Here is a 15723-nt window from a genome sequence, read left to right on the forward strand (position 1 = left end):
AAGGGAAGGTACCTCCGCAAGCCGGGTTACTGTTCTAATTAAAATCGAAATTTCCTGTTTTGTCTGTGATGCACAGGCATGGGCATTTCTAAAAAAAATAAAAGCACACAATTCCTATTACGACTGCGAAAGGTGCATGCAAGAGGGCCCAGGTCACTTTTCTCCCCTTAGGCTTTAAAAGCGGACAGTCCATTACAACACCTAGATGTAGGCTTGGTGACCCAATTTGTGCTGGACTTTGCACCTGGTGTGCCTAGGAGGGAGAGAGGGAGGTGGGGAGGGAGAGAGGGAGGTGGGGAGGGAGAGAGGGAGGTGGGGAGGGAGAGAGGTGGGGAGGGAGAGGGAGACCACCTTACAATGACACATTTAGGTAGATGCGCTTCAAACAGCTGAGCCAGACGAGATCTTTTGTGGAGCTCAACCAGACATATGGTGATACCCTACCTGAGTAAAAACAGACACAGTATACAACATGGAATAAGGAGAGATTAATATCAATGCATGCTCATCAACAGTCAAACACAGTCATGGGCGCACATGAGGGCTTGACATTGGCACCTGCCAACCGGCAAAGCGCTGGTAAAACTTGGTTGTGGCTAGAAACAATTTCAGTCTCAGTGTTCACTTTGACAGGTAAGTCTTTGGAAAGAAAAGTCACAACAGTTGCTAAAAAGCTAATGTCAAACCCTGGAGCGCACATCATTCTCTCTAACACACACACACACACACACACACACACACACACACACACACACACACACACACACACACACACACACACACACACACACACACACACACACACACACACACACACCTTACTATTAAGTGTGCTGCAACAAGCCTTCCTGTGCTCTTCACATGGACTGGACAGCATGGATTCCAACATCAGAGTTTGGATGGAGGATCAGGTAAGTCTGAGAGATGGGAACTGAAAAGTATTGGTAGATGGGGAGGTTAAGGGATTGGGGGAGTAGGGACAGATAAACCGGGGGGGGGGGATAAACCACATATTAGGGAAATGAGTACAAGATAGCACTGGTGCTACCCTGATAACACTACTTTATTGCTTTGCTTACAATATTGCTTCATCAGTACAGGACCCCTGATGTAGCATGTTTTCTTTTTAGAGAAACGGGTCCAAACTGATATGATATGCAACAATAACAGCAATAAGCTTGCGACCATATAACATCAAAAAATAACCGTCAACAAAGCTCGCGACCATATAACAACAAAAAATAACCGTCAGCTGCCTGCCAACAACCACATTTGATGCAGACAACTTCACATCGTCCAGTAAACACGTCAAACAATACGAAAACAAACAAGTAAACCGGTTCACTTAGCCAAGGTAAGGCAAACCCCACCCGTTTGACAAAGTACCGGCTAAATTGCTAGCGCTAGTCGTAATGTTGTCAACAAATTCGCCAACAACTGTAGCTAGCCAGCTAGCTAGCCGCCAGCCGGGTTACCGTCTAGCCGCTACAAAATAATTCAATTATAGCCTTCCTCTTACGACAGCAAAATTACAAAAAATGGCAGAGAGTAAAATAATTTTATCAAAGAGGTCGCTGCGAAGGCATGTTAAAAGAGGAGCGGATGCTGCGTTGGCAGCGCTTCATGCTAGCGGGCCCACTTACTTTAACCTGGCCGCTGGCGCAGACACATTAGACACACCACCAAGGGTGAATCTCATTCCTTTGCTCCAAAGAAAATCTCAGCCCTAGCCCTCGCTGTTGCGCGTGCACGCACCGTGGAGCAATGTCCCAATACCTCTTTAATGTAGCTTTAAGGGGTAAGGGGGAGGGCTAACATCCCCTCAAAATTGAGATTTTCGATGGGCACCCTCAAAGCGCTTCAGTTCTGACTTGCTCACACAATACCTTGCGAGAAAACGGAAAATCAAGAAATATCCTAGACAAGATGGACAAAAAGATGCGACAGGATTGGAAAAACACAAATGTAAGTATTTTCTCTGTAATTAACTAGTAATTATTTATTAATTATACTCTGCAGCCCAGGCCGCGGGCTTCGAAGCCCGGCCGCGGACTCTCGGAAGTCCCCGGCCAACTTTCGCGGAAGATCGCGAATGTCCCCGGCCGACTTTCGCAGGCCGCCCGACCCCGGTTCTCGGCCGGGATGCATGCCCGATCACGGGCTCTGCAGCCCGGCCATCGACCGGGCTGCAGACCGTGCTGCAGACCGGGCTGCAGACCGGGATGCATACGACCGGGCTGGATATCATGTCGTATGATATCCAGATCTTCCATGTTCTAGTGACTCCAGGTTAAAAATAAACGTTACTATACTAATATATTAGATTAGATTAGATTAGATTAGATTAGATTAGGCTTTATTGATCCTTTTGGGATGACTCCCTCAAGGAAATTGATTGTCCAGTAGTTTACAGAAAGAAACACAACACAATATTAAATTATATACAATATAAGATAAACAATACACTCTAAGATAACAATAAAAAGTAAAATAAAAAGTAAACAGTAAACAATAATTATAATATAAGATAAACAATAAACTCTTAAATAACTAACTATAAAAAGTAAACAAAAAACAGTAAACAGTAAACAATAAACTCTTAGCTAATATAGAAAGTAATATTAGTAACATTATTAGTTATTAATTATTAATATTCTATAAGTGATATTATATATACTAATATATATATTATATTAGTAATATTCTATACGTATTATTATACTAATATATTATATTAGTAATATTACATGGTTAATCAATGTATTTTTTGGCAGTACTATATTGTGTACATAGCTATTATATATTGTACATAACATATGGCCATATCAACCAGTTCTGGCATATAATTTCTGTTTCCTTCTTATTCGTTTTCTTTCAGGACTTTGTTGAGTCCACTGCCACCAGCCCCCCCCCCCCCCCACCTCTCCCTCATGCTCCTCCACCCCAGGCACCTCTTCCACCACCCCAGACAACCCCTTCCAAGAGGAGAGTGCCAGGGGCAGGCGAGGCATGAGGAGAGCGAGGCAAAGTTGGCGGAATGGTGGAGAAGATGTGATTCTCCACCATTCTCTCAAAAGCTGAGAGAGAGTGTGTGTGTGTGTGTATTTTTAGGTGTGCGTGTGTGTGTATTTTTAGATGCGTGTGTTTGTATTTTTAGATGTGTGGTTCAGTGTTTCTTATTTAAATAAAGTGTTTCTTCTAAAGTGTTCTTGTTCTTAGCCGATTATTATCTAAGGGTGCACTCACTAGGCCATCTGTCCGTGGCCGTTTTAGCACCTAACCGTGCTCAAATCTGCCAGTGTGAGTGTGGCCAGTCTGGCTAATACCACCTTTAACAGTATTATTATTTTTTTAACACTTTATTTAAACATGCCAATTACAAAATATAAATACCATTTCACGTTAAACATCTTTACAATGGGTCTTGCTCGTTGCCCGAGACAATGGCAGCCAGTCTGTCTCTTGTAACATTACCAGGGGTCTGGTTATCTGCTAGGGGGCACGGGGAGGCCATGATGACGTCACAGGGTAGGGTTGTCCCATTTGGTAGGGGACCGTTAAGGGGTAGCAATGAGGGGTAGCAATGAGATTGAGCAATGAGGGTTAGGGTTGAGATGTAGGGGTTGAGACAGAGCAAATGAATGAGATTGGGCCCAAGTGTCCCAGCTTACACCGAAATAGAAAACAGACGACGAAAGCGGAGATGGTGGATTGGGTAATGGCATCAGAGGAGAGCGCCTCCTCTGGCGAGGATGACTGGGAGTTCAATGATTTGTCGAGCTCTAGCAGTGGCTCAGATTCAGAGGAGGGGGGGCAGTTTTCAAAGGGACTTAAGACATGAGCTCAAGGAATGGGCAATCACAACAAATACACCAATTTCCCACATTTCCAGCCTGCTCTCCGTGCTTCGCAAGCACTTCCCAGATTCCAAACTGCCAAAAGACGGCCGCACTCTCCTGTCAACCCCTACTTATGCGGAGATAGTACCAAAAGCTGGGGGGAACATGCACTATTTTGGTGTGGCAAAAGGGATCTTGGGCCGAATGCAAGAACAGGACTTAGCTAAAAACCAAACACTAAAACTACAAATAAATGTGGATGGCCTGCCCCTTTTTAAAAGCAGCAGCCAGCAATTTTGGCCAATTCTTGCACTAATTGAAGAGGACCCCATTAGATCCCCATTTCTAATTGGTTTATATTGTGGATACTCCAAGCCAACCGATGCAAGCGAGTACCTCTCTGACTTTGTGGCAGAGATGGGGAAGCTTGCATCTGATGGCTTGGAGTATCAGTCAAAAAAAATTCAAATCGAAATTTCCTGTTTTGTCTGTGATGCACCGGCAAGGGCATTTCTAAAAAACATAAAAGCACACAATTCCTATTACGGCTGCGAAAGGTGCATGCAAGAGGGCTCATGGGCAAACCGACGCCTAAATTACTCCGAAACAGATGCGGTTCTCAGAACCGATGACAATTTTGCCACAAAAGTCAACCAGGAACATCACAAAGAGGGCGACAGTCCATTACAACACCTAGATGTAGGCTTGGTGACCCAATTTGTGCTGGACTTTATGCACCTGGTGTGCCTAGGAGTGATGAGAAAGTTGATCTGGCTGTGGCAGAGAGGGCCCCTTCCAACCCGCATTGGGAGTCAATCCATCTGCATTATTTCGGAGAACTTAATCAAATTGGGCAAGAGGCTGCCAAAGGAGTTTGGACGCAAGGGAAGGTCCCTCCGTGAGGTTGATCGGTGGAAGGCCACTTAATTTAGGACTTTTTTACTATACTACTGGCCCCATTGCATTAAAAAAAAAACTACCAAAACACATGTATCAAAGATTTTCTTTTACTCCACGTAGCAATAACAATTTTATGTTCCCCCCGTCTCCACCACCGTTATTGTGACTATGCGGAAAATCTGGTAGTGTTCGTTCAGAATTTTCACGCCATCTATGGGGACTTTCTGGTGTATAACGTCCACAACTTGATCCACCTGGCAAGTGATGTTAGAAAATATGGCCCACTACCCCAAATTTCAGCCTTTCCCTTCGAAAATTTCTTGTATAAATTAAAGAAACTAATTAGAAAGCCAAACCAGACATTACAACAAATTGTTAAACGATTAACGGAAAAATCAAGCATCAACCCAGTCTGTCCATCTTCCCATAACCAAAGTTCACCCTCAACAACACAGTACGCCACTGATAGATTTACCCTGTCCACAAAGGATGGGAACAACACAGTTTCGTGTGGTGGTGCCACTTTTAAAATAGAGGCAATTAGCAGGACACTTGGTGGTACGTCTTTTGTGGCGAGGCAATATTTAGACCAACGTCCATTTTTCAACCACCCTGTTGATTCAACTGCACTGGGGACAGCTGTGGTTGGGAACCTGGCAGAAGAGACCACGTCAATTGCCGTTAAAGATATTGACTTTAAGATGGTCACGTTAGAATACAAGAACAAACTTGTGGCAGTTCCACTCAACCACAACTAAATTAATTTAAAAATGATTCATATTTCAATCAATTAAATCGGTTATCTAAATTCAATGTGTTCAACTTTTTCAAAACGTATTTTCTGTTTAGATGTATGCGGTAGTTCATTTTACCGAGTCAAACGAGGTGGAGGTTGTGCCTTGCTCGTGGCTAAGTTTGGACGGCAAGGTGTCTTTTTGGCCACCGTATAAAGACACCAAGCGGACGAAAATTGCAGTCATCCAAAGCGCTATGCCAGATGAGACCTGGGGAGAGTTTTTTGTGGAGGTGGTGAAAACCTTTGGTGAGACAGACAAAAGTAGGATGTACCACTTTTCTCCCCTTAGGCTTTAAAAGCTTTACTCACTTCATTGTTGTCTTCAACAGCCAATTATGATGCAGCGCGTATGAACCTGAAAAAAGCCCAAACCAGGAGCACCCCGACATCAGATGATGAAGGGGGTAAAAGAAGGAGAATGTAAGCACTGTGCAGTAATCTATACTATGAAAACCATCAGCTACACAAAACAATGCATGCTTATTGAGTGATTTCTTTTCTAATGCAGCCCTTCTTCAAAGCTGAAAGAAACTGTGCCTGCAGATGAGGGGGAGAAGCATACAAGGTCTGATTACAGATGGCCATGCATTATCACTCACATGAAGACATTTTGTGATTGGCAAGTTTGCAGTCTTACAAAACTGTTGTTGTTCATACTCTTGTACTGTTCCAATGTATAGGGCTAAGAAAAAAGAAAAAAAAGGAGTCCCTCCACAAACCCCTGCTTTTCTCCACCTGCTTTTAGATCATCACAGCAGGACATACATAAAGGTATAACACATCATTCCAAACCTGAATTCTGCTATTCTACTCACTATCTTTTTTGAATGTCTCGAATCTGGGAAATTTGAATGTAATGAACTTCAATACACTGACTACTCTGATTATAAATATACATCTTCTTGCCTACAGTTGCTGCCCACACATCAGCTGCTCTTGAACAGGCCTCTGCCCAGATCTCTGGCAACATTCAAAGTCAATTCGGTACACAAACATCTGGCCTTACACAGCAATACTGAAAATCTGTTTAAACTTAAGTCTGTTAATTTTAGCAAAGGGTCTTACTCTTGACATGACAGTCATGATGTTTTTCTGTCCTGTAGAACGGGATCATGCACTCCTGCGTGCTGTGGAGGAGTTGAAGGCCTTGGTGAGGCAGAACAACCTCCTCCTCCAGGCCCTTACTAGGCAAAAAACTACAGCAGCAGCAGCAGCAGACACTCTATCTGAGGAATTTAAGTTCCAATGAACTGTGAGAAGACCTTCAAAGGGTGGAGGATCTTCTGAGGGAGAAATCCCAGGAAAAGGCCCTGGTATAGTCATGACTTCTATAATACTGATACATTTCAGTTCTTTGCTACAATGCATTACCAAAGATCAAAGTGCATGAAGTCCTTGTGCACAACCCTTCAGCTTTCCAGGTGCAGGTGTTGGGCATGGAAAACGTGATCAAGCCTTTGAGAAAAAAGAACAGTATCCAGTGTTTGGTGTTTAATGAACTTTTCGCATTACCAAAGATGTTCATTTTGAACGGTATGCTGACTATAAGCCATAATAAGTTATTCTAAAACATTACTTTCCATTCTTACTTGCAGGCAGCACACCTTAGTGCGCTTGGGGCTGCAATCCTGGTGACGCGGTTCGAAGAATCCTTCGCCACATCCTCACCAACCACTTTGCGCTGAAATTCAACTGGCTTGGCAGAGGAGGGAAGAAGCTGGCTTTTGCCTCCTACAAGGTGTGCAATGCAGTAAGAGGTATGTAAACAAATCACTCATTGAGCTATGAATTATGAAATGGATTCATTTATTTTGAATAACCATGGAGTGTACTGCATGCATCTTGTCATTAAACACTTGTAATGCACCTTGTACCATTGTATTATTGGCCAGGACATGAAAACGGATTACTAATCTCAAAGGATCTTTCCTCCTCAATAAATCAATGTTAAATAAACTAAATAAATACACTTTCTCTGTTTAGGTGCATCGGCTAGCCAGAACATTTCGGCCAGCGACTGCGAGGCAGTTATTAAAAGCTGGCTGAAGTGCAGCGGTGACCGGAGTGGAGGAAGAAAGAGGAGAGAAAGCAGAGTGCATGAAGGTATGCATGAACAGCAAACCATCAAATACTGGAAATGAGACTTGCATAGCTTTCTCTTGAAGCGTTTGAGGGGCAAGAGGGATGTGCTGAACCTTTTACAGTTGGAGCTTTACCTAACATGGAATTTAAAAGTTATTCTTCAAGGTGTTTGATTTTCTGTTGAACCAGACCCTGAAATCCACCATCCTAGTGCACCTTTAAGTAATTTACTAGTAAATAAATCCAGATAGACTATTTACAACACCATGGAGAATCAAATTACTCTAACAGAGTCAAAAATCGGTGTCAATTCTGAATGTGGCCAGTTTCAACTTTACAGCTCTTAATAGGTTACACAATAAGTACATTTAACTCTGAGAATGTTACTGACCAAAGAGTACAATTAACACTATTTTGAGTGGGGTGTGAGCATGTGGCATGTGAGAACAAAGAGAGGAGGTGAAACTACTTATGTATGTGAAAGTTTTAGAGGTGGACTTCAGCGTGTGGTTCAATAGGCAATTGTAGTAGAGTATCATTTTGGAGTCAATGGTGGGTACATGTACTATATGACTTGTATTTCTTTAACATTTGCCCTCTAATATAAGCCCATATAGCCATATTCCTTGCATCTTATGGAAAGACAAGACATAAAGTCAATTCTAAACGTAATGACAAAAAAAAGAAACTCCCCAAACGGCAAATTGGCACAATATCCTATCCACACGTTTTTTACATTTCCACTTACAATTGGTACTTTAATCGGAGTTCTTAAAATCGGTAAGTAATGTTTGGATTTCACCATAAAATGTAGAAAGCATGTTTTCCCGCTATCACCAAAAGCATGGTTGCAAAATAGCATAACTAGGCTACTGTACGACGTCGGTCTCAGGGATGTTATTTTCCCCTCAAACTTCCCTTCTTTGCTCAACACTATTTCTTTAATTTTAGAACAATGATGATGAGCGAATTTGAACGAATTTAGTAAGGAAGTGGGAAAGTCTCCCACTAACTCTTGGCAAACAGCTAACTAGCACTAGAGATTAAAAAAGCTAGTTAGCACATCAATCAGTAGCCACGTGTTGAGAGAAAATGCTGCTAAAACTATCACAGGGCTTCATCATTGATATTGAACAGAATAATATTCAAGTCAATGGCATTAATACAAAAAGCTTGATTTAGAAAGCAAGAAAGCCAAACATTACCCATGTCACCAAATTGTACGCTTAACGATGAACTTCTACATTCCAGGTCCCCAGCAGTTCAGTCTTCCTCCTCCGAGTCCTTCCCCGGTCATCCTGGATCATGATACAACTAGCAGCGACAGTGACGACGACTGCACACCGACTCGGATTTTAATTCATTTTTAATTAATTTATCTTATTATTATTATTATTATTATTATTATTATTATTATTATTATTATTATTATTATTATTATTATTATTATTATTATTATCATTATCATTACAAGTATTTAATAAGTATTTAATAAATGTTAACACTTTCCGGTTTAATTCCATGATGTTTGAATGGTTTTTGAACTCAAAACTCTTGTTGCTAGGTTTAATTAAAAGGAAATTCAAATTATTTGGTAAAGGCAAATTAATACAATTTGGCTACCTTAATTATAAGTTGGCAATAGGCCTATCTCACAACTTCCTGGTTCGGCGTTCGATTTTGCCTTCACCGGGTAAAGTGACTTCCGGTCGCGTAGTCCATGATATTTGACAATGGCGCGGTCAAAAAACAAAAGCTTCTGTTGTGTACCTCTATGCGCCAATTCAAAACAAAAACAACCGTATTTACATTTCCACGACTTCCCAAATAATACCCAATACAGCAGTGGCGATCAGACGGAATGAAGGAGTTAATTTCGTAATTCAGAAGGGGAGTACACTGGTCTGTAGTCGGCATTTCTCAGCGGATGATTATGACGACGGGAGTGCTACGCTGAATACTGGAGCTGTTCCTAGTCGTTTTGACTGGAACAGCTACACCACAGCCCCGAAAAAAACACCCGTGTATAAACGGGTGTCAGCTCGAAAAGCTGAAGGAGAGGACAAAACACAAACGGACCGGAGAGGTACCGGGGAACATGACTACGCGACACGCCCCCCTGCCGGTAAGTAGATGTGTGCTAACTAGCTGTTATGTCTGTTATTTGTGTTCAACACTTGTTGGGCTATTGTATAATTTTGCCAAACATGGCATGGTTAACGTTAAAACATTCAATCAACATCAGACGTAGCCTACTGTTAAACTGGGGTTGCATATTAATTCAGATTCAGCTTTATTGGCCAGGTTTGCGAACAAACGAGGAATTTGACTTTGGTTTTTACTCTAGGTACACTCAACCTATAGTTAATACATAAAAAAGAAAAACAGAAAACAGTACAAATAAATTTAATAAGAAGAAATATAAATAAACTTAAGTATACAGAATAACAATACAATAAAAAGAAAGGGTGAATACGAATGAATGGTAATGAAGACTGATTTGTCTTCTTTTTTTGTAGGTGCACTGGATGATGCCCTGGAGTATATTGCTGAGCTGGAGGCAAGGCTGCAAGAAATGTCCATGGGGCCACAAACTGTCCTCAACAGGTTTTGTGTGTCTGATCAGACCATGACATATTATACTCGGTTTCCATCTCAAGAAGTGTTTTAAGTGTTTTGGGAGTCTGTTTTGCCCCTCAACACAATATATTCTTTATTGGAGCAAAGCACAGAGGATTGGACAAGAGGCGATTCCAACACCACGCCCTTCAAGGAAGATTCCAGTCATTGATGAGTTTTTCATCTACTGTTGTAGAGTAGCAACTGGCCTTAAAGAACAGGTCATTGCTGACATCTTCCAGGTCAGCACAGCTGAGATGGTACCAACTCCAAGCTGGATATTCCCTCTAGGATGTGGGACATCAAAGGGCGAAACGTCAAATAAAAATGTGACTTTTTTTTTATATTGTAGTGATAACAGATGTATTCTAATATGCATCTTTTCATAATGAGCAAGTTTAACAGAGTGCAAATTGCAAAACAAATGTCTTACCAGCATACGCTCTGTAGAGTGTGGACTTGACTCCAGTCTTCCCCACCGACTTGGGTTTCTTCACCACCAGGTCACTCACAGCCTCTGGATGGATTCCCTGAGGCGAACAACAATACAGGAAATGCTCATATACTCTAGACAAATACTGAAGTGTATGATTTGAACAGAGGACACAACAGCACACGTGGGTTCGAGGTCGATGCCACATCTGTGGTTGACTGGTACAGGCCAGGGAAGGTGGAACCACATCAAGGCCCAGCTGCACATAATGCGCTGTCTGGAACAGCAGAGCGGTTATATGGCTACAGAAGCCTTTGCCCGCAGTACAGCTACAGCTCTGAGAGACCCAGTTGTCCAACAACCTCCAGGGTGATCTGTGAACACCATAAGAATTGAGTTACTGAACTTAGTAGGTAGGACCTTGATATAAGGCCATTGGAAACTGGCAAGGAGCCTGCAACCGCAGAAAAGCCATGTACAGTTCCGTGCAAAACTCTTGGGCCACCATTACATCTGTTGTTTTAGCAATGTTATAACATGAACTAGCCCAGATGTTTGTCCTTTTAATGCACTCAACACATTTCCTTTATTTACGGCTTGTGCCTTAATGAAGAGGAAGAAAAATACATAGGTCTACTCTGTACAGCCACAACATTGCAGCAAGCTAGGTGGGCCAAGTCTTAAGCACGCTACTGTTTGTAAGAAAGAACAATGAAAATGATCTGAACTTCAGAAGAAGAGGAAAACTGCAACTGCAGTTGTTAGTCCAGACAGACTATCAAAACTAACAGACTTGGGCCAACGGGCCCTAACTCAGCAGAAACCTGTAGTATGTGGGGCTCCTCATCGAGCGGTTGCATCTACCTCTCACTACCACCTTTCCATCAACTATATTTGACACTTAGCATATACATAATGTTAATAATATGTCGCTGATCGGAAGAAAACTGGTCAGCAAATAACTAGCTGAACCTATCCTTGGCTAAACTAATGCTAAAATGCTAACGCTACACACGGAGACTTCATAGCCACCATGGCTAATTATATTCATAATATTATAGTCTACACGTAACAAATATGATCATTTTACACACATTTCACACACAGACAATATTTCTGACGATTTATATGGATCGTATATGGTTTGCTTGTCATCACAAAACATGAATGAGCAAGGCGGCCATTGAGTAGCCTACTGACAACAACAAAACACCTTCAGACAACTTACCTTGATAATTGTGTACAAACTCCTCCACAAAAAACTTGTACCCCTTTGTCAGCCTGGGCTGTGGTGTTGCTGAATGTGTCTCCACAATCTTCTGCACATCTTCGAATCGCAATTTGGGAATACCCACCAGGGAAGTGGCGAAGAAACGATCCATTTTTGCATTGACGGCAATACAAAAATGACTACGCCGGAAGAATGTTTACCCGGTGTGACGTCATTTCCGATTTTCGTGAGATAGGCCTATTGGCTATAAGCCAACGGTGGCCATCTGGGGATAATGCACGTTGGTCAAACGGTGGCCCTACGGCCGAAATGACGCGGTTACGTCGCTATGCCAACGGTGTGCCAACGTTAGGCCAGCGGCCAAAATGTTGTAGGGCCAGCGTTGGCTCACACCGTCAGGCCAACGATATGCGGCGTTGGCTCACAACGTTTTGCCAACGTAGGGCCAACGTATGCTTGCTATCTGGGCAGGAACATAAACACCTGCCGTCTCAGAGACTGTACGTGCTTCAGTTTGGGATCCTTACATCCCAAACTCACTGGTTTAAATCCACCGGCAAACTTGCCCAACCTACGGAGCTCGTTCTCTAACAACTCGTTCGGCATAAACGGCGGAACACCGGACACGGTGATCCGCGTGGAGGGAACCGACAGCGGGGAGACCTGCACGAATAGGTCCCTAATAAACACGCCACTCTCTACCAGCTGATACACAAGGGGCTCTTCTTTCAGGAACACAACCACTGCTTTATTCATTCTCGATGCAAAACATGATCCACCTGCTCACCGACAGCCAATAGAACTTCCTCCACAGTAACGCTACTATCTGGCGGGACTATCCTAACTCCCTGCCGAATAGACGGAGGTGGTGTCTCGGGGGACGCCATTCCTCCCGAAAACCTCCCGACACAACCACTGATCACTCGCCAACACAGTAAAGATATTAATAAATCTTACCTGATCATGCACATAGAACAGACGGAGAAACCAGGGAAAACCGTGAAAAAGGGACAGCAAACAATTCAAAACTCCGCGCCACTCGCACCCCCACCACCGCCGCTCACACTCACACACCGGAAACGGAAACGGAGAGGAGAGGAGAGGAAAGGGAGAAGAGAGTAGAGGAAAAGATTGGAGGGAGAGGAGAGGAAGAGAGCAGAGGAGAGGAGAGAGAGAGAGAGAGGAGAGGAGAGAAGGAGAGGGAAAGGAGGGAGAGGAGATGAAGTCTTCCAAGGAGCCCTGGGGAACCTCTCTGGGTCTGCTCCACAAGCGCCGTCTTTAGGCTCCAGAAACGTTGTGTGAGGTAACTGCTCCCCCCCCCCCCCCCCCCCCCTCACTAAAACAGGTAATTGTTGGGTGTACGTTCTCTTTTCCATCGGCTGCTTGTGGAGCCCATGGGTCCGGTTAAACATACGGTTTCCAAAGGTGATCATATCATGTGTGAGTGGTCATCTGTGTGTGTGTGTGTGTGTGTGTGTGTGTGTGTGTGTGTGTGTGTGTGTGTGTGTGTGTGTGTGTGTGTGTGCACGTGTGTGTGTGTGTGTATCACTTTGTCAAAGTTCTAAGCCTATAGGTGTCCACAGTGGCTGTTCCATCGTTGTTGAGGAAATATCAATCATAACTATAAATATACAATCACATACAAATTATATTAACCTTGTTTATATAATTATTACATTAGAAGGAACTGTATACATTCTCCCTGTAACTTAAAACAAATCCCTTCCTCTCTTAAACTGAGAGAGGTTAAGTTAATTCGTATTCAAGTTCCCACTGGAGCCAGTCTGGTTTTGTGACCAGGCCAATCGACTGACTTCTTTGTTGTGTAAACTCGTTTAGAGCCAAACCTGCAGACATGTCCAATACCCACCCATTGTATTACACATTTACTTGGCCTAAGGTCACTCCCACTCCCTTCCCACAATGTTAATGTTCCCTATAAGAATCTTGTGAATCTATTGTCTCGTCGAATGTGTTCTCGGTAAACTTTGCTGCCAGTACTTTTCCCATGATCATGCCTTAAGATTAAATCAAATATTTCGCTGTACGACGTGTCCGTGAGAGAACTTTCTCTTCATCAAATGGCGTTGTCGGCAGGATCCCAATATGAGATCATCAGACTGGTAAGTTATGTTTTTTTTTAAATGACTATCTTGCCATTCTGACCCTCTGACGGGATCCGGAATTTGGAAAATAGATAAACACATGTGATTAGGATCTAACCTGGACCTTTGGAGGCGATTAGCACTAAAACAACTATTCAGCTAAAGAGGGGATAAGTGGACATAGTTGCCTGCCTTTGGTATGATGAATGTAAACTAGTGGTTTATTTTATATAAGGGTTAAGATAACGCCCTCGGAAAGATCGATCTAAAAGCATGAGACTGTTTGTTACTACGAATGGAAAGCTTGTGCCGTGCGAATCATTAGCAAGATTTCGCTCTGCAGATTAACTCTTGTTATGTGACGAATGCAGGAATGTTGGCGGAGGACGTTTTGATTACTCTCAGTAAAAGTAACAACCCTCCAAATAACTACGTACATTACAAGAGTTACGCTGGTGTGTTAATGAACTGTGTATCCCAAGTAGAACCCATTCAGTAAGTAGCCCAGTAATAAAACAGTTTGGGACCCCACATACGGCCAACCAGTGAATGTATTTGCTTGGACCTCAGATGAATGGGTAATGTACGTCCCTCGGAAGTTATGCAATTCTGACCCAGGACCTTTGAACGTTTCTGTACTGACAGACCTTTCACTGGTATGATGAATAGATAGAGATCTATTTCAAATAGGGCTGATAATTACACCCACGGGAAGAAGTTTTTTAATTTTGACCCGGACCTTTGCACCGTTTCTGCACTGACAGAAACGTTCAAAGGTATTATGAATGGACAGAGATCTATTTCACATAGGGCTGATGATTGCACCCACGGAAAACCAAGTAGGATGAATTGAGTGGCCTCATGTTGTTTGAACCTGAATGAAATGTACATAAAATAGAGGAGCCTCCCAACCTAAAGACACCAACGACGGCGGAAAATTTGATTTAACCACTGTTCAACTTTTCTTGTCATGTTACTAAACTTATCTTTTTCAGAAAAGTGACGAGTGGTAAAACTAAATATAATAGAAAAATAACGTCCGGCCTTTACGGACGCAAACAGTGCCAGCAGGTAATTATGGCACTGAAACAACTGAGGGAATAGGCCCCCCTCGTTTGTGAAACGAAAAATATATAAAGAATATCGTAGTGTCTCATCCCAATTGTTATGTTATGTATTTTTCGCGCCGTATTTCTATCCTTTCTTTCCATGCTTTGCTTTCATGTTGTCTACAACCTCTTGTAGACCCTTCTTCTCTCCACAGCGCTGGAGAAGCAGTTTTACGCCGTCCCGAAATTCTAAATGTATTTGAATGCGATTGTAATAGATTTACTGCTGAGTTGTATTAATATGATCTGAGAGATCGTATAGATTTTTTTTCAGATAAATTAGCAATGTCCAAGGAACGAATGCCCGAAAATCGTAGCAGTTCAGGACACTGATCCAGAACCAGAGGACAATTCAACTCCACAAAAGTTTATTCTTCAAACAGGTTTGATTGACAAACCACGAGTGAGTACCCTGAAACTAACATAGAAATAAATAAATCGGGCTCCTTTGAGACATTGACTTTACTCTGATTTACAAATTTGTACAAAATATATTAATATCATTCAGTTAGGTAACATTTCTTTGTTTCTTTATCAAACAGATCTGTGGTCTCCATTTGCGTTGAGTTCCACAAGTTTAAAAGTATTAAATAACATAGCCTACTTTTT

General features: G+C 42.5%; 4 long non-coding RNA genes across 9 annotated transcripts; 3 read left to right on the plus strand and 1 right to left on the minus strand.

The window, feature by feature from the left end:
- Positions 1-261: 261 nt before the first annotated feature.
- On the minus strand, positions 262-6750 carry LOC115548246 (uncharacterized). 6 transcript variants are annotated; one of them, XR_003977569.1, is made up of 6 exons: positions 6601-6750; positions 5845-5890; positions 5612-5743; positions 5215-5392; positions 823-931; positions 269-444 (listed from the first exon to the last, which is right to left on the minus strand). It is a non-coding gene; the product is annotated as an uncharacterized LOC115548246 (long non-coding RNA). The 6 variants fall into 6 exon arrangements; XR_003977562.1 differs by lacking the exon at positions 6601-6750 and having other exon boundaries at positions 5845-5923; XR_003977586.1 differs by lacking the exons at positions 5215-5392; positions 5612-5743.
- Positions 5656-6238, plus strand: LOC115548638 (uncharacterized). The gene is made up of 3 exons (XR_003977627.1): positions 5656-5781; positions 5865-5955; positions 6044-6238. It is a non-coding gene; the product is annotated as an uncharacterized LOC115548638 (long non-coding RNA).
- LOC115548584 (uncharacterized) lies at positions 6264-6762 on the plus strand. The gene is made up of 3 exons (XR_003977620.1): positions 6264-6306; positions 6448-6519; positions 6639-6762. It is a non-coding gene; the product is annotated as an uncharacterized LOC115548584 (long non-coding RNA).
- Positions 6763-7138: 376 nt separating this feature from the next.
- On the plus strand, positions 7139-8998 carry LOC115548533 (uncharacterized). The gene is made up of 3 exons (XR_003977615.1): positions 7139-7292; positions 7519-7638; positions 8869-8998. It is a non-coding gene; the product is annotated as an uncharacterized LOC115548533 (long non-coding RNA).
- Positions 8999-15723: the final 6725 nt, after the last annotated feature.

Source organism: Gadus morhua, chromosome 1, assembly GCF_902167405.1.
Source record: "Gadus morhua chromosome 1, gadMor3.0, whole genome shotgun sequence".
NCBI classification, from domain to species: Eukaryota; Metazoa; Chordata; class Actinopteri; order Gadiformes; family Gadidae; genus Gadus; species Gadus morhua.